Genomic DNA, 25,223 nt, shown 5'->3' with positions numbered 1-25,223 from the left:
CCAAAATTCATTACCTCCCAAATTTTTCAAAACTCGTTGTAATCCATTCGACTCTACATTTGATCGTCAAAGGTTATCCCCAATGGGTGCAAGACCTTCTCGTTGTCCTTAAGCCCCTTTTTTCTCCCGATGTTTTGTAATTCTCCCATGTTCTACTTTTCACCATCAGAGACTGAATTAATAGATCACATTTCTTTTACATTTATTTATTCTTTTCTACTTTATTCACATTTTTTACTCATGCAGGGTAAATCCTCTCCAATATTGGCCAAATCTTAGTAACAGAAAAAATTAATTTAAAAAACTAAAATAACTTTACACAAGAGATAACCATTCTAAAGCAGTATTTAGAGCGATCCTTCCATTTGTGCTGCAAATTGGAGGATGTTACTTGGTCGGGTTTAATGCTAGGGTGTGGGTAGGGGTGGCAGTACACAACCTTACCGTTGTGGCCCTGTTTTCACTAATCTTAGTGCACAACTAAAAAAAAAACAATAAAACATCAAAAAACCTATTGCCTTTATGACCTTTAGTTTTCTATTGTCTAAAACCTTTTAACAGACAAAAATTAATTACAAAATACTTAAATAACTTTACACAAGAGACAACCACTCACAAGTAGTAGGCTATATAGAGCAATCCTCCCATTTACGTCTAATGGGGGGGTTTCTTTTAAGAGATTCAAAGGCAGAACTTGGTTAGTTAAAACCAATTCTAATGGGGGGGGGGTTTGTTAATTTGAAAAGTGCCACTTCTTAATGGGGGGTTTTCATATAATGAAAAGTTTAGACTAAGGTGGAGGTTTCAAAACGACTAATTCGTATAGCTTCTTTTGAGGTTTCCCAATAGGGATTTTCCAATTAATTAACTTAATGGGAAATTTAGTTAAACTCTTGGCTGGCGGTCCGCGAGTGGCTTACCTGAGTGGAGGCGGAACTTCTAGAATTGGGAGCTCGCATTAATAGTTCAATTGGGGAGCTTGTATTATCGGCCATGCTGAGTCGAAATCATACTGTACAGTTGCAGTGTCCCTTGGGAGCGATTGGAGCCACAAGGACTAACAAGCTTGAGAAATATTAACACAAGAGAATGAAATAAAATAATAATGCGTTTATTGTTACTTACATAATAGTCGCAGAGTTCTTGGTTGTATCAACAAGTTAGCAACACAGGTCTATAATAACAAATTGTAACTGAGGTGAAATAACTCAAAGTTTGTACACTGGTGAAATGTTTCTTCAAAAGTTCATTACAACACAATCATGGTTAACTCACAAACGTTGGTAAAAGACGGGTAAAAGACTGATCAAAAACTCCTAGCAGACTCCTGTAAGACTCCTGTAAGACTGGCGCAAAAACTGCTAAGTTCTAGCTATCTACTTTTCCCACTTTCGCCGGAGGTTACGTTCGGGCGTTACTAACAAGTATATTTTACAGTCCCCATTGGCTGCACTATTTGTCCTACTTCACTATTGGGCACTGCTGTACCAATTAGCTATTTGATTTTAACTAGATTTTGATACGATTTATTACTCTCTAAGACTTCACTTTGGAATTTTTCTGAGTTGAACAAAGTTTGTACTCTATAATTAAAGCAAGCTACATAGTCTTACATTGTATCTAAAGAAAATGTTTTTAAAGCTTTACCTTGTAATTATAGCGGAATATTTAATTTAACTTTTCTTATCTCAAGAGACCATCTGTCGATCGTTTGGAATTTCCATCTCAAGATTTAGATTACATGGTTGGTTGCATGTCAAGTGAAATTGGTTATTCTGCATATTTATTGCTGTTACATTCTTTTGTGGGAAAGATTCTTACGATGTTTGTTACAAAGTATAATTACAATGCTTAATTAGATATATTTGTTTCACTATGTTAAATTGAAAGCTTGAGTCTTGCTCGATCTGTAGGTTACTTGAATTTTTCAGGTTCATATTTTGGGTTTATATTTCGGTTGTTTTTACTTTTATTTGGGTAACTTTAATTGGGAGATTTTGGGGTTTTTGCAAATTGATCCCATCACATATCATCCTTCCCATTCTTAACGATGTCCTCATCGTTGTGTTATTCTCTTTGTACTTTCAAATTTTGATTTTTCGTTAAAAGAATTTATTTTAGTACTTGAATTAGCTCTGCTTTGGTAAAATTTATTCTGCTCTCTTTTTTTTACCGTTGTGGCCCTGTTTTCACTAATCTTAGTGCACAACTAAAAAAAAAACAATAAAACATCAAAAAACCAATTGCCTTTATGACCTTTAGTTTTCTATTGTCTAAAACCTTTTAACAGACAAAAATTAATTACAAAATACTTAAATAACTTTACACAAGAGACAACCACTCACAAGTAGTAGGCTATATAGAGCAATCCTCCCATTTACGTCTAATGGGGGGGTTTCTTTTAAGAGATTCAAAGGCAGAACTTGGTTAGTTAAAACCAATTCTAATGGGGGGGGTTTGTTAATTTGAAACGAGCCACTTCTTAATGGGGGGTTTTCATATAGTGAAAAGTTTATACTAATGGGGAGGTTTCAAAACGACTAATTCTTATAGCTTCTTTTGAGGTTTCCCAATAGGGATTTTCCAATTAATTAACTTAATGGGAAATTTAGTTAAACTCTTGGCTGGCGGTCCGCGAGTGGCTTACCTGAGTGGAGGCGGAACTTCTAGAATTGGGAGCTCGCATTAATAGTTCAATTGGGGAGCTTGTATTATCGGCCATGCTGAGTCGAAATCATACTGTACAGTTGCAGTGTCCCTTGGGAGCGATTGGAGCCACAAGGACTAACAAGCTTGAGAAATATTAACACAAGAGAATAAAATAAAATAATAATGCGTTTATTGTTACTTACATAATAGTCGCAGAGTTCTCGGTTGTATCAACAAATTAGCAACACAGGTCTATAATAACAAATTGTAACTGAGGTGAAATAACTCTAAGTTTGTACACTGGTGAAATGTTTCTTCAAAAGTACATTACGACACAATCATGGTTAACTCACAAACGTTGGTAAAAGACGGGTAAAAGACTGATCAAAAACTCCTAGCAGACTCCTGTAAGACTCCTGTAAGACTGGCGCAAAAACTGCTAAGTTCTAGCTATCTACTTTTCCCACTTTCGCCGGAGGTTACGTTCGGGCGTTACTAACAAGTATATTTTACAGTCCCTATTGGCTGCACTATTTGTCCTACTTCACTATTGGGCAGTGCTGTATCAATCAGCTATTTGATTTTAACTAGATTTTGATACGATTTATTACTCTCTAAGACTTCACTTTGGAATTTTTCTGAGTTGAACACAGTTTGTACTCTATAATTAAAGCAAGCTACATAGTCTTACATTGTATCTAAAGAAAATGTTTTTAAAGCTTTACCTTGTAATTATAGCGGAATATTTAATTTTACTTTTCTTATCTCAAGAGACCATCTGTCGATCGTTTGGAATTTCCATCTCAAGATTTAGATTACATGGTTGGTTGCATGTCAAGTGAAATTGGTTATTCTGCATATTTATTGCTGTTACATTCTTTTGTGGGAAAGATTCTTACGATGTTTGTTACAAAGTATAATTACAATGTTTAATTAGATATATTTGTTTCACTATGTTAAATTGAAAGCTTGAGTCTTGCTCGATCTGTAGGTTACTTGAATTTTTCAGGTTCATATTTTGGGTTTATATTTCGGTTGTTTTTACTTTTATTTGGGTAACTTTAATTGGGAGATTTTGGGGTTTTTGCAAATTGATCCCATCACATATCATCCTTCCCATTCTTAACGATGTCCTCATCGTTGTGTTATTCTCTTTGTACTTTCAAATTTTGATTTTTCGTTAAAAGAATTTATTTTAGTACTTGAATTAGCTCTGCTTTGGTAAAATTTATTCTGCTCTCTTTTTTTTACAAATTCCCGATTGCTCTGTTAGATTATATATATAAAAACATTACTTTAAAGTCCATCACCTACTCACTCGATTTGGCGAAGGGGCCAAGGAGTTTCTATTGACTAACACCGTAGGTTATATGATTACGTAATAATTATTATTTCCTCCACCTAACACTAAGATTACCTTCACCTGATACGTTTAAATTATCATCGAAAATGGTACATATTTGCCTTTTCTAAAACTTGACTATACTTCCACCTGACGCTATAATGACACGATTATATTTTTATTCCTTCACCTGATATGCTAATACTTCTACACGGCTCCAACTAGTTAAGTTCCGCTTTTGTAATTACTTTATTATTTAACGTGGTACATATTCTCTACTTCTAATGCTAGTTTATACTTCCACCTGACGCTATATTGGTATGATAAGTATCTGACTTTAAAAGCATCTAACTACATCTAAATTTTTAACACACTAGCATTAAAATAATCTGCAAGAAAAAGTTTGACACATTTATAGTTTCTAAGATTAATGTCTGATTGCAACACTTAGCTTATGTGATTTACACTGATTTTCATTTGTTTTATGAAAAGCGCTTTATGTTCACTAAAGTTATTAGCTAGATACATAAGATTTCACACTTACTTCATCATTCTACGTGTCTATATTACTCACATACGTTTTCACTCTTACTTTGGGCTTCCATTCAATTAATTACTGGGTTGGCTAATTGTTCATGGTTTGTCTTCTTGGTGTTTATGTTGTCCGCAAGTATGACTGTATGCACAAAATTGTCCGTGCGTAGTTTCTTACGTCGTATACGAGGGGTTGATGTCATAGATTTGTTGAATTGTATCTTAGGTATGTAACCCTTTGAATTAATTACATGAAATGGGTATCTTGATCGCTGGGCTGGGTATCTCTTCTTGACACTTTTTATCCTCTGAAAATCTAATGCTCGTACAGTCTGTATTTTCCGTAAATTGATCACGTTCAGTTCTTATTTTATTGTTTACTAGGTATATAACTCTTGGGGAATTGATTACATGAAATGGGTACCTTTATCGCTGGGCTTGGTATCTCTTCTTGGACACTTGTTTTTGGGAAAATCTAATACTCTTACAGTCTGTGTTTCCTGTAAATTGTTCACGTTCAGTCCATATTTTGGACTATGGGCTCTGTTACAACATTTAATGTTATCTATGTCAGGATCAAAACTTGATCTTATGGCCTTGGCTCGACGCATTGTCTTTGATTTCCTGTTAAATTATACACAGTCATTGAGGGCTTAATTATGGAGATTAAAACAATAATAACAGTTTGGTTCTCTTCTCCGAACACTTCATTTTTGGGAAAAATTTTTATCACGTACAGTCTATATTTCCCATTAATTGATCATTTTTGATTTTTTTTTTTCTCATGGAGGATGGTTAGGTTTTGCGACCTTTAATAATGATTGGATGGCGTCAAAACTTAAGCTTTTGATGTTGGTTCAACATATTGTCTCTGATTTGGGGCTTAAGATACATGATCCTTGAGGGATTGACCCTAGGGTTATTCTTGGTGTTTCAAACATTAAATCTTAAGGCCGTTGCCGTCTGAGGATAGTGATCGACGGTCTCTACGTAGTTTTACAACGTTGCGGTCGAGGTGGTTTTTTAGGTAATTATTAATCCAGATGTATTTACGTATCCGTGGGGTTCTTGGTTTGTCAATATTGCTTGATATGAGGTTACCTGGTACTAGGCTTGTGTGCCTTGTACTGTCATCAGGGTATTGTCTTCAGGGACTTTCTTGGTGAGTAATTATCGGTGGTTGACGAATGATGAGAGTAGATGCTACTGGGTTGTATCCGTGTTGCTTACTTGTACACCAATAATTAATTTGCACTGGTTACTCTGCTTCCTAGAATAAAAATATCAGGTCAGAATCACATGTTCTTTACAATTACATAAGTTAAGGCATATATAATAACAATATACGGTTTTCATAATGTTCTGCGAAGACGATTTTTTGAAATAATAGTCATGATTAGTGGTACTAATAACATCGATTTAGTACAGGTACAGTTAAACACAACGTTTAAAAAAAAAATAAGGGCAGGTTTCATGCTTTCATGCATGTTGCCGCAATCATTAGATTATTATCATATAAGTAAGGTAATCATCAGAAAAATGATTATGAAAGAGCAAAAATAACACTATAAAATTTCTAAGATTGGTGACTATGGGTATACACGTATATATGTGCATTTGTCACATATTCAATATTTAATACATTTTTTAAATATTATTCAATGCTCATCTACTTTAACATTTACTTTTCTATTCTACTACTATTGGCGAGTTAGGCAATATGGTTTATATGAGAGGTCTCGGTTTACTATACATTTACGAATCTTTATTGTCTATGCGTATTCATGCCGTTTAAGAAATATATCTTTTGCAGCTGGATGGACTTGCACAAAAAATTAAGTGAAAATTTGGGACTGGACATGGCACGAATGAGGACCTCTATTCCCATTCGCTCGATCACGTCCTCCCTTATTTTTTCCCTTTTTTTTTATCTTAAGGGTTATCAGGGAGTTGTGGGTTTAGGTTTTGCATCTCACTCTGCTCGATGTGATCTGACTTTTCTCTTTTTCTACGTGTTATTCTCAACACTGTTCCGTAACTTAGGTTCAATGCGATTCCTATAGAATACGAGATTATAAATACGAATCCTATTGTCAAGAGGGTATACCACCAAAAATTTGTCGAAAATAGTCCGTATCTACTTTCTACGTACGTCAGCCTTTGATCTTCATTGGTAAATAAGGGAATTTGAGAGTCTAAGGCCTCTTTTATTTTTGTTAGTGGTAAGGTTCCCTTGATGTTCTCTATTTTTGACCGTATCGTGGCCCTTACTTCTTCCTTATCAATGTTGGGAATTGTATACGATAGATTGACTGGTTTGAAGTTGTTTATCTTAGGACTTATTATATTCGTGCTTGTTGTTATGAGTGGTGTTTGCACCGTGGCTTCCTTGGTCACCAGTCGGCATCCTTGCTTTATTGTTATTGTTCCCACGTCTTGCAATAGAAGTTCAGTTCTGTAGCTTGGATCGATTCTCTCCGTGTTATTATAACATGAGATAGTCCCAACTGTTTCTTTTGGAACAGAAAACAGCCACGGATCATTTCTAAGGTGAATAGATATTTACCTTTTAGTACTGCCTACTAGTGCTTCGCATGAGTTGGGAATTTCTGCTTGTTGGGTCTCTTTTAGAAATATATCCAACATATATGATTCGGGTTTAACGTTATAAATGGGCAGTGCTAGTTGGCATACTAGGTTTTAGAATACTACACATTCTTTTAGGTGCTGTGGATTTTCTAAGGCATATTTCCTCCTATCCTGATCGGCTAGCAAGTATTCCGCTTCGGGGGTGATAGTCATGAACGAATTAGTTGTGCCTATATTGGCTGGAAACGTGGAAATCTTATATAAGTCATATATTGATTGTTGATTTATTAACGGGATTGTTATTACTGCAAATAATTGTTCGTTTATTTCTGTGATGTGAACCTTCAGCTTGGTGTAATAGTGGAATAAGTTTGCTACTTGCAGTTCTGTTGGTAAATGTAGTCCGAACGTTAAATGTGTTTTTATTTCATCCAAGATACTTTTTAGGTTCGAAGGATCCACTAGGTCATACGACAAGGGTCCTCCGGTGAGTGCAAATCATGCGAATTAAACCGTGCTAATATCAGTCGCTAGATTAATTAATGACATCGTCACTATGTCTAGAGATACAATGGCTAGGCTTGAATTGGAAATAACACGATCTCCTTCATTTCTTGAGTCATTCAGTATGTTCACTGTCTTTTATATTTTCTTCGATATTGCCTCAATTTTGTCTGTTTGGTAATTGGCTATACTGGCTTGTATTTTTTGGACATGTAAGGTTACGTTCATGGCGTTATTTAGTTTTCCTACGTTTTGCCTTAGGATATTTAGGTCTTCTTCAGTTGAAAGGCCAAATAAGCGTGAGGCTAATTCTCCCACGATAGGTATTAGACTAGCTGATCTTCGATATTTGCTTTTTCGAAAAAATACTTCGAAGATTCTCGTGGTACTTTGTTTTAACTTTTGTATTTCAGTATTGAACAATTCAAACAGTGCTTGTAGTCTCTGTCTATATAATACTAGGAAGGATTGGTGAATCGATAATCTTAGAGCGTTTTTCTCGTTTAGCTCAGGTAATGATTCAATATCTTCCTTTGCTGGCTCATCGGCCATTGCTAATCTAGCACACGTACGTTTACCGTCTATTGTCCAACATTTCTTGTGTGGGTAATCATCTTCTTCCGCCTTCTTAGTTTTATCTTTCTTTTCTGCTGGTTGAAACGCTTGTACCTTTGTAGTTTGCATTTCGGTATGCCTTACTTGGAGTCTTGCTCTCAAACCTATAGTAACTACACCTATCGATTGGATACGGTTCAATATGGGTCCCGTCGACCACGTCCACTTTGTCCGTATCGTTAGCCTTAAATATCTTATTATATTCAAATTTCTTGGTGCTTTTTTGCTAAGTGAGATTATTTCCGGGGCTATGCTTGTTGTAGTTTCCGACATTGAAGATTGTATATCTCTTACTGGAGTCTCATATGTAGGCGTGGTTGTTTTGTTGGCTTTTCTTTTTCTTTCAGTAGGCTTTTTATTCTTATCGTCTTGTTGTGTATTTGAGAATTTTAATTCCTTTAGGTTAATAATTTGCTTGTAATCCTTTTCCTTTGTGAGTTTTGATATTATTTGTTTTGTAATATTTTGTTCGGCATGATTTTACCATAATTCCTTGAGGAAGGTCCATAGGCTCGGTATTCATTTAGCATGGCGTAAATTCCGTCATAGAGTTTATTCTTCTTAGAAGTTGTCAAGAGGGAATCGGTAGTATATTTTGCTGTAGTATGCTCGATTATAGATCCGTCAATACTGCTTAATTCTCTTTTTCTCCTGTTTCCTATATTGTTAGTTCCTAGAGCTTTATCGATTTCTGCCATTTTCTTGTCGAAATCGTCCACTATGAATTTCGACTTCAGTTTGGGAAGAATGGGGGGTAGATTTCCTTTACTTTCCTTATGGTGCATGTCTTTCGTGGTCTGCAAGCTTTTATCTGATTTTAAAAATTGGAATATGGAATCCTTTAATTCATTAGTGTTTTTCTCCAGTCTCATTACCTGTTGAAACAGGGTTTCAAACGGTTTAGGATCCAGTTTCATGAATATTTTCAAGGCATTGTGGCTTGCAAGTAATGAGTTCTCATGTTTGAAGATTATTCCATGTTTTACGATGTCTTGGGTTATAGTTTGGGAAATGAAGATTGTTATGACCTTTGTTATCCACATCCTTTCTGCTTTTTCTGGAATTAATATTTCATTAGACATTGTACAGAAAGACTTCCTAGATTAATTATTGAACGAGGACTCAGATTTTATTATTTGTTCTTTATTTTTTTTTGGGGGGGGGGGAACAAGGTACTGATTTGATATATTTTTACTATCTTATAATGATCTTTGTGGGCCGAAACAAGGTGATATTAAAATTTGTTGTCATTTAATTTGTTACTTTGCTTATGGTCATTGCACTGTTGATTTATTAAGCTGGGGGGATAGGTATCTTAATTCCTTCGCGTAAGAATTTTTCCTTCCACGTAATAGGTTGGTTAACTTATTTCGGTTGGCGCAGTTTTTTTGATTTTTTAATTACTTTTGCTTTTGCTTCATAGGTTTTTATTCTCTTAAATATAATTTTATTTTTCATTGCGCGGTATATTGCACTTTTTGGATTATATAAATACTGTTTATAATATTTTATTTCTTGGAGGGGGTCATGTTTACCTTGATATTTTACACAATTTGGGTTCCCTTCAATTTTGTAAACTAGTTTTTGCTTTCTACATTTGTCGAGGAGTAATAAATCTGTTTGACAAGGACCCTTAATATACCAGTATCGAATTTTATATTGTTTTGCAACTTTCTTATCTCATGTTGAACTAAATAAAGGTACTTGCCCTTTCTGCCGTTACATTTTATTCCTAATTTGCCTCTGGCTGGTCGATATTTGGGCGTGTTTGCTAGGCTTAATCCGAAGATATATGATCCTTTGTCGTATCCCCTTAAGTCGTACTTGACGTCCCATTTTTTCGCAAAGACTTCTTCCCCTGATTTATCCACAATAATCATTGCCGCTGAGTATATGACATTCTCTTTGGCATGTTTAATGAACATGGACTCTGTGTCACTAATTGCCTTGGCCATTATTGGGAAATAAAAGGTAGTTTCCATTGATCTTTGTTTAATTTATAATTTTTTCAAGATTGGTTATGATTATGGTACACTCTAGGTCGAAGTCAAACTACCTTTTCACCGGCATTTCCTCAATACATCGGTTACTAATTCGTCCAACCATAGCTTACTTAAAGCTCCATGTTAACCAATAATTAATATTTACTTTGTGTGGAAAAACAAGGCAACCTTAGGATAAAGTTGAACTACTATTTCACCGGTGCCACCTTGCACCCGGCTATTTGTGTGTTCGAACATAATATCATCCCTAAAGTTCCGTACTCTAGTTTAACGACTTTGCGGTCGCTTTTTAGTCTTAAAAGTATAGAGATTTTCGAGAAACTACCTTTTTGTCAATATATTGATAAATGTATTTAGACCTCGTGACATTTACTCTAATTCGTAGTTCCATACATATTAACACAATACTGGTTTATAATGCATTTTTTGGTATTAATTAATTTTCATAGTTATAACACTTCAGGTAATATTATAGGGTTCTTTCATCATTTAATTTAACAAGATTATTTATATACACAGCTTCTCCCACTGAGGTTGGGTTTTAATTTCAATATGGGTGCTTCATCTGACAGCACCACTTTTGAGCTTGGAGATGTGAGCATATCTAAACGTCAATGATTTTCCCACGACGAAACATTTGGGCTCAGAAATTGAATTTCAAATACTACGTCATTTTTACCGCTTTCAGGTATACTTAGGAACATTAAATACACTAAAAGGTGGTTTGGGATGTGCAGGCCTTCCAGAGTAGCGATTATGTCATTCCTTCGCATATTTTGACGAATGACTTTCCGGCACAGCTGAGATAATGACAATGGGTCATTTATTATTTTTACTAAAGAGAAACTTAAATTTACGTGCGATTGGCAACAGCATAATTGCTCACGCACGATTACGTCTAACCCAGGGACTATTTTTCTTCCAAAATATTCATCTTCTTGGAAGAAATTCAGGGTTATTTTCTTTATGTCTTTATATTCTCTTGGGGCAACTTGAAAAATTGCGGCTCCCGTTGAAGGGTTTATCGGATTTAGATATGTATTATTTACACAATTGACGTATAAGATTTTAAGAAAGCTTTCACCTTTTAACATATGTCCTTGGTCTATTAATATGGAGAGAAACTTAATTGGCCAAATTGTAGTTATATTATTATCATCTTGATCGTACCAAATATTGTCGGCAATATATTTCGACAACGAGCTATACTTTGTTGATGGGATATGTTGTACTAGAATTCGGAAGGCCAGATTGGCACTTCGTCTAGTGTGCTCTAGTGTTCTTGTCATCGCACGTGCACTAAAATTATAAAGCACTAGGCTTGCTGTTAATCTTAGGATCATTCTTTGTTCCAACATAGTCTTTTGAGATTTTAGAAGATAATATAGTTTTGGACAGTCAAGATTTTCTACTGCTTTAATAAGTTCCTCTTCTTTCATTAAATTGTCAACATGTCCCCATTCTCTTAACGGAGCATTAATATTGCCTACACTATGTCTTTTCTTAAGATTCCATAAGATTACATTTTCACGTCTACGATTATCTAATTGTTGATTGCTTGGGTATCTTATCATGGTTACTATTTTGACTGTTTTGCTAGATTTTAGTTTCAACATAAACACATACCGTATGGTTGCGTGTTCCGGCGTTTCTCTTAACCAGTGGTTGAAGGTTACTTACACACCGTATCTGGAAAGGTGTTCTTATGTAAGATTTATCAGTAATTGTGAAATAAATTAACTTAATATAAAAATGGCTATAATGGTTAAGGTATATAATAGATTAGTTAGGTGCCTTTGATTTGATAATATTTGTTTTTATTTTTAGCTGTTTTTAGTTCGCTCCTCTAATTTTTGGTATTTTACTTTCACTGGTATCCTTGGGTTCCTTTCCTACTTGAGTTGATCTTCGTAGGAAATACTTTGTAAGGGCGTCTGCTCACAAAACAATCAACCGTGCGCCTACGCCCTTAATAGGTATTCCCCACGCATCGGACTTCTTGCCCATCTTCATTCCAGATTACCGTATGGTCACTTGTGTTATTACATTTTCTTCTAATGGTAGGGGTGAGGTAGGGTAATTATTGTGGATCACTTTTTATAGAGAGTTGAGTTAATATGCTCATAAGAGCTCCCCGGTCAAACAGTTATGGCAAATGGGATATAAGGCACCACATGTCACAACAGTTGACCAGCGGGTCCCCATGTTGTAGGGTAGTTTTGTCCAACTTCAAAACCGTAGTTTTTCATTATGTGATGCTCACTTTTTGTAACCGCATGGTCGTTTCTCATAAGAGAGCTATGCCCCTAATTGAAACGGGATGTTATGTATACACCATACATCGTCTCCACTTTGCCACGGCTTCTCATGACTGGGGGGGGGGGCAGTTATGTATAACAATTACTTGTTGGTTATTTTCCTTCAGTATTTTCATAGTTGTTAATTATAGAGAGCTAGGGCCAAACGGCAACGGCAACAGAAGGACAATGAAACCATTGCCATTCCACTGTGGCCACTGTTACCCACAACTGAAGGTCTATTTGTTCGAGAAATTTGACAAATAAAGAGTGGTAGCAACGTCCTGTTGTGCAATCAAGTCTCATATCCATGTAACTTTTTTTTTACAGAGGGTGAAAGTCAATTGATTGCATGGTGGGATAATGTACACCATGCTAATCCTTGGCTCTAACCTCGCATGGTTGGGGGTTGATCCATCTTCATTATCGTATACTATATCGATATTTAAATTCTTGCTCTTATTCCATTTCCAGAGCACTTCATGGGGTTGTTCGCTGACTATTTTATTTTGTTTTTCTAAGTTAGAATTGCCATGTATATTAAGCTTTTATTGATTGCCGAAAGGAAAAAAAAAATTTTTTTTTTACATTCTAAGTGTAAGGGTTGTTACTACTGATTCTTCGGCTAAAAGTATGCTTCGCTTTTTTCACGTGTGATTTTTGAACTAAAAGAATTTTTTTTTTTTTTTTTACTGTACGAAGTACATAAGGTACTACTACTGGGTTTTTTTTTGCTAAAATTATATTTTACATGGTCTGAGTGGGTTTTCGAGTTTGAATCGTTAAGGAAAGGATTGTATTATATTACAGGTTAGTATATTTTAATTAGCGCGATATCTGTCGATCGGCTTGAGGGAACTCCAAAGTTTTCTATTAGAATTTGCTGTGGCATTCGATCTCTATAGTTGTTGAACTCTTATTTTCAACAAAATTTTTCTTAAGTAATCTATGATTAGCGAGGCAAATTTTTCTTTTTAAACAATCTCTTTTTTTCTAAATATCTATAGTTTCAACTAATTTCGTTAAGGCCCTCTTTTGAAAATATATATTTATTTTTTAATTTAATAAAAATTAAGATATTCGGCTGTAATTTTTTTTATTTTCATTTATTTTGATATTTTATTTAGCCGTGACGTGACTATAGTATTACTTTCATCGACTTTGTATAATCTTAGTTAATGGGAGCTAAGTGAGTTGAAGTGTCACTTTACTTTCAAGGTGTCAGATCATCCTTCCCCTGTGGCGGAGTTGACACCACGTGGCAGTGATACTTATTATCAAGCGCGGTGTTGCTTGAAAGTCTCATAGCTTGTCATAAGCCATATGAATTTTAATTTTTGTTTTTAGTACCCCAGTGAAACTAAAAATATAGTCTAGTTGTTAGACAAACTCTAATGCCCCTACGAGGCCCCACGACTGAAGGGGGGGGGGAGTTCATATATTTGATTAGAACATTAATTATGTATCTGTAATTCTTTTTTTTTGTATTTTATCGCCATAATCTTTAGTCGGTTATCCTTCTGTAAGAGCTTGATTCAGGGAGAAAGTTTGATAATTTATCCTTGTTAATTTTGGGTCTTCGAAACGTATGTCCTAGCAAAGGGCTGAATTACCTCGCAGGTGTTGTAATCTATTTTATGGCTTCTGCTTTCACTTAATTGCATTAGAAATTACCCTTCAGTTATTCATGCTTCGTATAAATGTTTGTTTCGTTCTATCAATTTTAGTTAAGTACATGCTTACTAGTGAGTGCACATTCTCCGAACTCTTAAATACTGTGCTTTTCACAAGGCTTGAATTTTGTGAATAACATGTGGCTTACCGTGTCATATTGCTTATTGGGGGAATTAAGGATTAGCAGAGACCTGGGGTCGTAACTGGCTTATAAGGTTAGTAGAAATTATTAAGTACTGTCTTGTGATATGAGTATTTGTGACTAACGTCAATTTTTGGAAGGATTCTCTTCTTTTTGCATTAATTGGTTATTTTTTACATCACTTGATTTATGAATTATTTTGTTTATTAGTCCGTATTTTGACAGGCCTATGTTGGTTTAATTTAGTTCTACTCGTTTTTAGCGGCGTGTTGCGTGGTTTGCATCAACTTTGAGAACTCGCAGAAATTGAACTACATTTCTGAAGCAGAATATATCTGCTATTATCAGATAACTATTAGTCTAATTGCCCGTTGTCATTTGTTATAGCGCCACTTTGAATTTATGGGCCAATTTTACGATACTTGCTATGTAATAGTCGTTTAAATGCTTTGGGAATTATGATACTTTAGGAATTAACTGATTGGTTTTATGTTTTACCCTTCTGCCAGGTTATTTTAGTAATTTATTTGTCTTTTATATAAGGTAATATAGGACTGACTGCAAGATCGTAAGCGAATAATTTTTATTCAATATTAGCTTCGCATTTGTTATTACCAATCATGATTATCTTCCAATCACAGTTCAAAATCTTTCCAAAGTTAAGAAATTATTTGGCCTAGGAGAAACTTTTTTTTGTTATTATTTTTTTTTACTGGTTATTCTTTTATACTTTAATTGCGCGGTTCATTTGTATGCTTTAATTCTATTTAAGGTAAAATTGGTGGAGTTTATTGCTGCAATTCTTAGGGTTTGTGATGGTTACATTATCCTTTGCCTACCAGCTGTAAGTCTTTTACTGCTGTTGTTAATTATTGCACAACTAAGGTGTTATTTAACCCTCGTTAGTTACAATTTTAATTTATGGTACAACAATTATCTATTAGGAAAACATATTCTCTATAGTTGGCAATCAAAAATAGAAATAAATCAACATGCAGTTTTTTCGTCTTAATTCTATTTGAATTTGACTTCTTGGTACGATATTTTGGAATTTTGGTAATAATTTCACATACTTCGGCTTCATGGAAGGTTTTTCTTTAACGCTTGTCACTCTTGACGTAGAGGATATGTGAATTAATATTTAGTTATGCCATCCAAAAAATTCATTTAACCGAATAGGCTAGACTACAAAAATAAATGCTTTAGAGCACAAAAATAGGCTGGGCCACAAAAATACTCTCTTTTTTTAGTTTTTTTTTTCAGATTTATTGGGCTTGTTTTTGTGACTCACGGATCACACTACCTTGGTGGTTTTATTCGTATTTGTGGATATATTCCTATTAAGGATTATATCGCATTTCCGTAAGTTGAAATGTATGCGTCAAAATTAATATTTTAAGTTCTGCAATTTTGACTTATTTTTACGTTTTATAGGGACTTTGTATAGGATTTATTTGCATTTTTCTTGCAAGCTATTTTTACGTTTTTTAAGGTTACTAAAATTTTTCGTTTTGCGTCAATTTTCTAGCAATTTATTTCCTTTATTCATTTAGGTTTCGGAACGGAACTGTGTATTATCTTATTTATCTTCTATTATGCCAGACCACTCTATGAACAATATACGACTAAATATATAGCTAAGGATATATCGTAGATATCAATTTTTGATAACAAGCTATATTTTTTTTTTTTTTTTTAATATCCTCATCTTTATCAGGACCAATTTTTTGCTGCGGGGGTCTTGATATTTGAGAAACATTTTGGTATGGTAAGCTAATTCTTAGTTTTTAGGCGAAAAGATTATTAATTATAGGTGTGCAATTAACTCTGAGTACACGATATCACACGGGTCAAATATTTTTTTGTTAATGAAAAGATGAAAAGTGAAGGCGATTTAACTCGAGGACACTATGCTTATGTGATTTGACCATACTATCATAAATCTTAGTGGTTAGAACTACGTTTGGAAATTACGGTCTTTGATTATTGTTGCAACTTATCGTGCCGATGCTTTACGCGGGGTCAATTGAATTGTATATGCGATTATTGACATCTGAGGTAAATTAGTATCATTTTTCTTGAAGAATCACAACGTTATTTTTCTTTTCAAATTATGAAGGGTACTTGGTGTCGTTTGTAGGCCCCTTATTTTTTGCTGTCTTTCATTTGTAAGAATACTTCTAATTGCTACTCGCACTAAAGCCTTTTTGAGTTTTATTGTGAAATTTTTGGAAATTGGATTGTGAATTCTTTAAAATAAGAAAGGATTTGAAAGGAATAGTAAGGACTGCCTTTGTTGTTCTGATTGATTAATAACTCTTTGTCTACAATAATGAAAATTTGCATTAATAATTAAGGGAAAATTAGCGTATTTCCTACCCTTTGGGTTGGAGCGGAGGCCGACTAGTACGCATGGTGCACGTTAGGGTAAATAAATTTTTTGTATTAATTTGTTGGTACGTACATTTTTGAGGTAAAACAAACAAATGAGGTACACACGGGGGTGAAGGGGGGGGGGGAGGGCCAAATTTTGTCGTTTTGGCTTTTGTAATTTTTGGAATGCATTGGAGTTTGTGGTTGTGGTCGGAGGAACACGTAGGCGAGTCTATCAATTTACCATTATTGTTTTTTTTTGAATTTTCGGAACGCACAGCGTGATTACTGGCGTGACATAGTTTCCACGTATCAGTACTATGCATATGGCCGAATTATTTGCATAAATAATCTTTAACGCTAAAAGGAATGGTATCAGTTCAGTAAAAAAAAATTGGGGAAATATAAATTTTTTTTTGGGATTTGGGGGGTTTCTTTGTATAATTGGATTTATTCAAAGACTGAGATAAACCCTTTTTATTTTGCTGGTTGATGATGGTCTTCTCTTGATAACTTGATCTTCACACCATCACACATCTTATACGCTGAATAAATATTCACTATTTTATCAAGAAAAGGTACAATTTTACTTATAATTATTTTCGATTAGTTAATTTTTTGGTAAAATTTTCAGTTCATATAATGACTGAGGCCTGCTTCTGTTATTTAGATTGACAGAGGCCCTATATCTATAATTCGGTTAATTATCGTATGCTTATATGCAGGTAAATCATGCCTCGCATTGTTACTACCCTTACACATATATATATATATATATATATATATATATATATATACATATACATACATACATACATACATATATATACACACATACATACATACATACATACATACATACATACATACACACACATACACATACATACACACATATACACACTTAACTAACTAGTAACCATGATAAGCCTACCTATTATATTGCCGCTAATTACCTGTTTTCCTAATTGTTTCTTAGCTGGGTGATTAATACAATAATAACTCGCGTGTATACTTTTTTGACTGAATATTTTAAGTTGTTTGGTATTTCATAGCCTTTACGGCAAGTTTGGGTGGTGGTTATTTCCGGTCATCTTTTCTTTTGATTAAATGTAGTACCTTTTGAAATTCCGTATTTGATTAGATTTCGTATTATTTGATTCCGTATTAGATTTTTTGAGAGAAAAAAAATATCCTACAAATTTGATCTCCGAAGGGGTAGAATTTATTTTGAGGAACTCTCAGCTTATCGAACATCCAAATATATACAATCAAGCCCTTGGAGGCTCGACACACCGAAGGCTCCCCGGATCGGTTTCCAAGTTGAGTATTCAGCGCATAACCGAATACTTCATCAAAACTAAAAAAACATTTTGGATTGTAATGATTTGTGGTCATAGATTGATAGACGATCAAACCCAGGACACGGATTTGATCCTCGCGCCCTGAAGTAAATCGCCACACCAAGCGATCCCTTGTGATCGTCGGGTTTACCTACTCTGGGGGGTATCCGAGATGCTGTTTAACTATTCCTAGCAATGTAAGGATAGCTATTCCTTGCATTTTTTTTTTTTTACCATTGAATTTGTAATCTGCATTCATCTATCTATTTATTTTTTTGAGGAAATACTATGTTCTGTCTAGCAGAAACATAATCATCTAGTTTAACGATTTTTCGTTCTACTACTAGATTATTCACTACATCTTGTCACTAAACATAACATGCTATAAAATGGTAATCTCTTAAATGTATTAGGGGGGGATTTTGACGAAAAAGAATTTTACCTTATTTTTTTTTTGAATTCAATTAATTCGCTCGTCTAATATCCCTTAGTTTTCTGTGCCTTCTGGCAATGGTGGGGCTGTGGGTGTTCCTTGTGGCGCAGGCACTTCTGAGGACTTTTGGTTCGTTACAATATTCTCTGGGGCGTTAGAGTACCAGGTCCTCGCGTTTGTATTATTGTCTATTGGAGGACTCTGTTGATTAGTTTCCGCTTGAGGTCTCATGGGGTGGTGACGAGCTTGATTTGGAATCGCAAAATATGCGGGTTGGGATGGTCCTTCGTTGTAGCTGTTAGTAAGAAGGTTTTCCAAATGGGGGCTGAGGGGTAGATCAATTTCAACGGTAAAACATGTTGCAACCATTTGTTCCAAATTTGAGCAAAAATCTCTCTGTTTCTGTAGTTCCTTATTAATTTCGGCATGGTTCTCTTTTAGCTGTTTCTCTAAGCTATCTTGTTGCAGCTTAATTATCTCTTTTTGTGCCTTCAATTGGTCGTACTTATGTTGCATGTCCAGAATCTTTGCCCTCTGGGGTGTTAGGAGTTCTTGTATTGCCATCGTTGCGGACAGGATGGTACTATTCTTATAATCTTGTACTTTTTTACCAATTTCCTGCATTTTATCGTATAATGCTTGCAACTTTAGGATCTGTTCGGGATAATTATATCCCTCGACAATCGCGGAGTCACTAATTGATTCCCTTTCATTCTGGATTTTGGTGACTTGTTCTTTCACCTCCATAAATTGGGCCTCTATTAATTTTTCTTGGGACGCCTTAACCTCGCTAAGCGATTTAAGTATGGTTTCTATCATATTTTCAATTTTCGATTTTTCCGCTATTAACTCGGCCGATGCCACTAGGAGTTTTGCTCGTACTTGAAATAGTTGATCCATACTTGTTCTGTCAGTAATAGGGTTGCACTAGTTATCCCTCTTCCTGTAGAAGGGGTTGAACAATTCTTGTTTTTCTTCTATCGTCAGGTTTTTTCTTTGTTAAGCCGGAATTCAGTTAATCGGGAAAGATTTAATTATCAACTTGTTGAATCTTAAGGGTTGCTTTTATTGTCTGTCGTCTCTCTATGTTCCTTTTTCTTTCAACGGCTCATTTCGATATATTATTATCTACTTATAAGTTTTTTGTGTTAGTCAATGTCTAGACTTATATCCATTTGTCTGGTTTACTACTAATTCTGCCGAATTTCTTGGTAGTTTCCTGTTCAGTTTCTGGGGTTTTACCCCTTTTTTACTTTCCCGTAGAGATCAGATAAAATTTCTTATACTGTTTTAGTAGGAATTTTTGACCTTTTAATTTTGCGGCTTTCGTATGGGCCGCGGCAGAAGCCTGTTTGTCTTGTGGTGCATTCTGGGGATGGTCAGGATCTGCTTCGTCGTTGGACTCATTAGAACTAGTTTCCGAGGAGTCATTATTCGTTTCCTTAGGGGCGGTCCTTTACGAGTGAGAGGTCTCTCCTGCCCTTGCTGCATATCTCTCATCTGCCCTGGAAGGTGAGGGCTTATTTTCCATTTCTTGACACAGGCAACTTGCCTCAGGGGAGTCGCAGGGTTCTGGAGAATTCTGGGTGGTATAAAATACTTTTGGAGAATGCCTCCATTGCTTGAGCGCCCTCTTTTCTGGGGGCTGGGGAGTATTACGTAGCATTGTCTGTTTCCAGGAATATTATTCTTTGGGTTTTACTTTAGATACCGTTATGTGATGGTACTGTCCCAAGTTTTCACCTTCAGGGTGTTCCTGTGTCCACGGCAAGGTACTTTGCCTTGTTTTTATCGGATAATTAATAATGTCCATGGCCTCTCTCAAACTTTTTTTATTCGTATCTCTAGGGGGGGTTTTCCTTCTCTTTGTACCTGGGGTTTCCACGGCTCCGTTCAGCTCCTCCTGTAGCGACAGGGGTCTTTCTATTGGGGTTGCTGGGGATACCATGTCATCAGGAAATCTTTTGGGGGGACATGGAGTTGAAATTCTATCCGGAAAAAATTGGGTTTTTGGGGACAACGTATAATCTAATTCTTCCGAACCTTCTGAAGATGAACTCTTTGGGCTCTTTGGTGTTCTTATTGGTACAGGTATTAAGGATTTTCTTTTAGGGATGACTAGGTTTTTCATGGCCAAAAATTCTTCAAAATCTTCCTCGTCGCTATTGTTTTCAAAATAGTTTTGTTTGAAATTAAAGGGTTTTAGTTCGGATAGCCTGGATTTAGGAAATTGATTTTCCGCGTCTGATGAATCTGAAGATAAGGGTTCGGGTGCCCACTTAACGGGGTATTTGGCACCTTTTATACGGCTTACATGTGCTTTGTATGTTCTTCCGTTTTCTGGATTTATCATTTTGAAAATAAAATCGTTGTCATATTTTTTGATTATTCTATAGGGTCCTGAATACTTATTGGAAAGTTTTTTGCCTTCCAGTTTGGCTTCATTTTTCAGATAGACACGGTCGCCTACCTTGAAATTTATATTTCCTTTGATTTTGGACTAACTTCTCAACTCTTGATTCATTTTACACTTTTCTAACTCTTGTCTAACTATTTTATGGGTTCTTCTCATCTTATTTATAGAGTCTTGCTTATGGTCCTCTGTACCATTATAATACTGTCTTGATTCTATGATCTCTTGATAGGGTATTTTAAAGTCGCGTCCGAACAAAAGAAAAAATGGACTTTCCTTGGTCGTTTCCGAGTATGCCGTATTAATTACATTATTCAAGTAAGGTAGATATTGATCCCAAACGTTCCGATTTTCCTTTGTATAAATGCTCAAGACATTGGAAAATATCTTGTGCCTATTTTCGATTTTTCCATTAGCTTGGGGATGATAGGGAGAGGTTACTAGTTTTTCTATTTTTAGGAAACACATTAAATCCTTTGTTACTTTAGAAACGAAGTTAGATCCATTGTCGCTAATGACCCGTTGAGGAACACCAAATTCTAAAAATATTTTTGCTTGGGCTTTACTTGTGGCATATGCGCCTTGATTTTTCAATGCTTTGGCAAAAGTGAAGCCGGTAAAATGGTCTATTACTGAGAGGACGCAAGTATGACCTCTATTAGAAACAGGTAATCCTCCACTTGTACCAAAAAGGTCAAATGAAACGATGTCGAAAGGGAACCTTGCTACTGGCACTCTTCCCAAGGGGGGATTTGGGTACGTTTGAGGATTTTTTCTTAAGTTACAAGCTTCACATGTACTTATAAAATCTTTGAGTTTTGTTAACGCCGACGGAATATAAAAGTATTGTTTTAGCTTGTGAAAGGTCTTGGTTATTCCTAAGTGTCCGCCTATTTCCGAATGGAAGTACTCGAAGGCAGGTATTATTAAGTTTTGGGGGAGCACTGGGATTATTAAGGTTCGATTCCTATTTGTTTCGCCTGTTACTATCCTGCAAAGGATTTCTTCGTCGAAGTCATAATAAAAATTGTCTATTTCCCGTTTTAGGGCTCTGAACTTGTCGGGAATTTTTTTTGAATTTACAAAGTATTTAATGAGAGTCACACACATCTCATCCTCCACTTGGTTTCTTTTAATATTGTCAAAGGATAAAGGAATGACTTGTGGCCACGCTTCCTCCGCAAGTCTTTTTTTCTTTTTCTTCTTATTTCTTCGTTTACTTGGGTCAACTGAATTTATTTTTTCAATTTTATTATATGAAGGTTTATTTTCAGGTTATATGCTTAGGTAATAACAAGGTGCATTTTGTTTACAGGTCACATGTTCGAACTCGTAATCCCGATCTTGGATTTTCATTACCCATCGAGCTAAGATTCCAGTTGGATTCTTGAATGTGCTTAGGTACTGTAAACTTTTATGATCCGAACGCAACTTAAATTTTCGTCCTACTAAATAATGTCTAAATTTTTCTAAGTGGTAAATTATAGATAGTAACTCCAATTGCGTTGCTGAATAACTACTTTCTCCTTTGGTTAGGGTTCTGCTTGAAGAGCATATGAACTTCTCTGTATATTGAGGGGGATTCTGTTGGGATTCGGAGTTGTTTTCCCCGGGGATTATTTGGGAAAGGATTGCACCGATACCCAGAGTTGAAGCATCAGTGGTAACCACAAATGTTCCTTTTTCAAAGTCTGGTAACGCTAATAATGGTTCAGAAGTAAGAGCTTTCTTGAGAATGTCTAAGGAAGTTTGAGCTTCCTGTGACCAGGTAATATTTTGGGAATTCCCTTTAGTTAGATCTGTTAGGGGTTTTGCGATTTGGGGGTAGTTACGTATGAATTTTCTAAAATAACTGGCTAAACCAATAATGCCTCTTAATTGTTTCATAGTTTTTGGCGGCTTAAGGTTCTCTACACATTTTATCTTCTCAGGATCCGGTGATATTTGACCTTGGGTCACCATCATTCCTAAGAATTTTATTTCGGATTGTAACAAATTTACTTTTTCCGGTCTACATTTCAAATTACCCTCTCTGAATTTTTCGAAAACTTTGGTTAATGTGTTTAAATGGTCCTCTGGTGTTTCTCCCACACAAATAACATCATCCACGAAATGGATAATATTTTCTATACCTCGTAATAAGTGTAATAGAGGTCTACATAATGCACTCGAGCTGGTTTTGAGTCCGAAGGGTACTCTCAAATATTCATAAGTACCGCATTCCGTTGTTGAAAAAGCAATGTTATAGACGTCAGTATCTGCTATCTTAACCTGATGATAGCCTTGCGCGAGGTCAAGAAACGTAAAAATTTTATTTTTGGTGGAAATGGAATCTAGGATTTTATCAATTCGGGGCAGGGGAAATTTGTCACTAACTACCTGCTTATTTAAGGCTCTATAATCTACTACAAGCCTGAGGTCCTTGTTCTTTTTTGGTACTAGTATAACGGGGGCTGAATACGGGCTTATACTCGGCCGTATTATATTATTTCTTTCTAGCTCGCGGATTTTATTTTTTAACCAGCCCTTATAGGGATGGGGGATACGATAGGGCTGTTTAGCTACGGGCAACCCTGTGGTTTGGATAGAATGTTGATAAAATGGTATCAACCCGATGTCTTCCTCACATGTAGAAAAAATATCTCTAAAGTTCCAAAGTAATTCACATAACTTTTCCTTTAATTGCGTGTCTTGGATATGATCTAATTTAAATTTTTCCAAAAATTGGGGTTTTGTTAGGGGGTACCTATTCTTTGGATTGTTAGTTCCAATGTTATTAACTAAGCTTTCCCTGGAGTCTCTCCATTTGTTTACCTCATGCTCAGAAATAACCTGTATTTCCACAAGACATGTCCCTTTTTTCAACGTGATCATATCGTTTTCACGCGTGTTAGTTAACCAAATATAACCTTCGCCTTTTTTCGTATGAAATGATCTGTTCGTCACAGAACGGATTTTCTGTAATTTCTGTACACGGGGATGCAAACCAAATCTCGGAATTGTCATTTGCAGGTGTGGCCAGTTGAGAGATTTGTACTCTTTGCAGGGTCGTTGGGGGGATTTTTATTTGACGTACCGCGAACCCATAATATTTTTTTCCCGTGTTATTCTTTATTAAATTGAGATTGACGCTTGGTTGTGTCAAGTCTTCCGCTTTTGGGGTTGATTGTAAGGGTGACTCCAAGACTTTTCCCTTTACAACAGTGTTTGGATTTATTATTTCATTCCACAATTCAGCTATTTTCTTTATCTCTTTTTGTCTATACTCTTGCATTTTTCCTATTTTTGCTTTTACTGACTCGAGCCATGTGCTGTTTGATTTACTTTCTCGTCTGCTCCAGTGAGTTTGATTTTCGATCCGTTTGATCGTTTGATTTCCCACGGGACGAGAAATGGGAGGAAATGACGTGACGTGAGGTACAGAAGATTTGATTCTATTCACTGTTGCTTCCCCTCTCTCCACGCGTTGGAGAATAGGATCGTGTGGATACACGAGTCGGTTATTTGCTATATCCAATAACACCTTATTAGATTTTAAAAAATTAGCACCAATTATCGCTTCATATGGGAAATTTTTGCAGATTATGAAGTTTGTAGGAAAGATCCTATTATGTTTTATCACATCTAGGCATATGGAGCCTATAGCTTCCAGCCTATGCCCCGTGACAATTGTTAAATTGGGAATATTGAAATTTTTCTGTCGTTTAATATATACTGGTAGTCTATTAAATACATTTGAACTTATTATGTTAACCGATGCACCCGAATCTATTAACGCTTTGAAATTAATACTCGCGACACTAAAATTATTCAATATAGGTAGCATATCATTATTATCACTAAAAGAAGGTACAATTACAGGGTGGGACCTATAAAAATTATTGACCTCCAGGGTCCTAGTTAATTTTCTTGGGGGCCTAATACGTTTCCCTGTGTGCATATCAGATAAGTTGGGGTTTGAGGTTGGGGTGCAGTGGGAATTTCCCTTGTTAGGGAAGTTCCAAGTTGATTGACATTTGATTGTCTTGGTTGCCACGTATTATTGCGTGGGTTAAAGTTTCTTGTGCCGACGGCTCGCGGCATTTGTTCATTTTGTATTGACGAAAAATTTCTTTCGTTTCCCGTCGGGAAAAAATATCCTCTGTTTTCGGTTGTATTCCTGTTGAATCTAGTTGGATACACCGTTCGTGAATTAAATTGGTACATGTTTTGTCGCGTGTTTGAGTTGGGAAACCGACAATTATTTTGTCAGTTGGCTGAGGAATTGGAATAGGGTTGTTGAGGCGTATATTGGGAAGGATTGGAATATGCA

The 25,223-nt window shown here is 35.6% G+C and overlaps 1 protein-coding gene and 1 pseudogene across 1 annotated transcript in view; one reads left to right on the top strand and one right to left on the bottom strand.

Moving 5' to 3' along the window:
• LOC148947023 (phospholipid-transporting ATPase ABCA3-like) overlaps window positions 1-25,223 on the top strand; it is a 513,909-nt gene that overhangs the window by 174,283 nt on the left and 314,403 nt on the right. The gene's annotated exons all lie outside the window — the stretch shown is intronic.
• LOC148947024 (uncharacterized) lies at window positions 7,734-9,276 on the bottom strand (annotated as a pseudogene).

The sequence above is a fragment of the Artemia sp. Qi Xiang Cuo genome, chromosome 11 (genome assembly GCF_049724085.1).
Source record: "Artemia sp. Qi Xiang Cuo chromosome 11, ASM4972408v1, whole genome shotgun sequence".
NCBI lineage: Eukaryota > Metazoa > Arthropoda > Branchiopoda > Anostraca > Artemiidae > Artemia > Artemia sp. Qi Xiang Cuo.
This window is presented reverse-complemented; position numbering and strand designations above follow the sequence as displayed.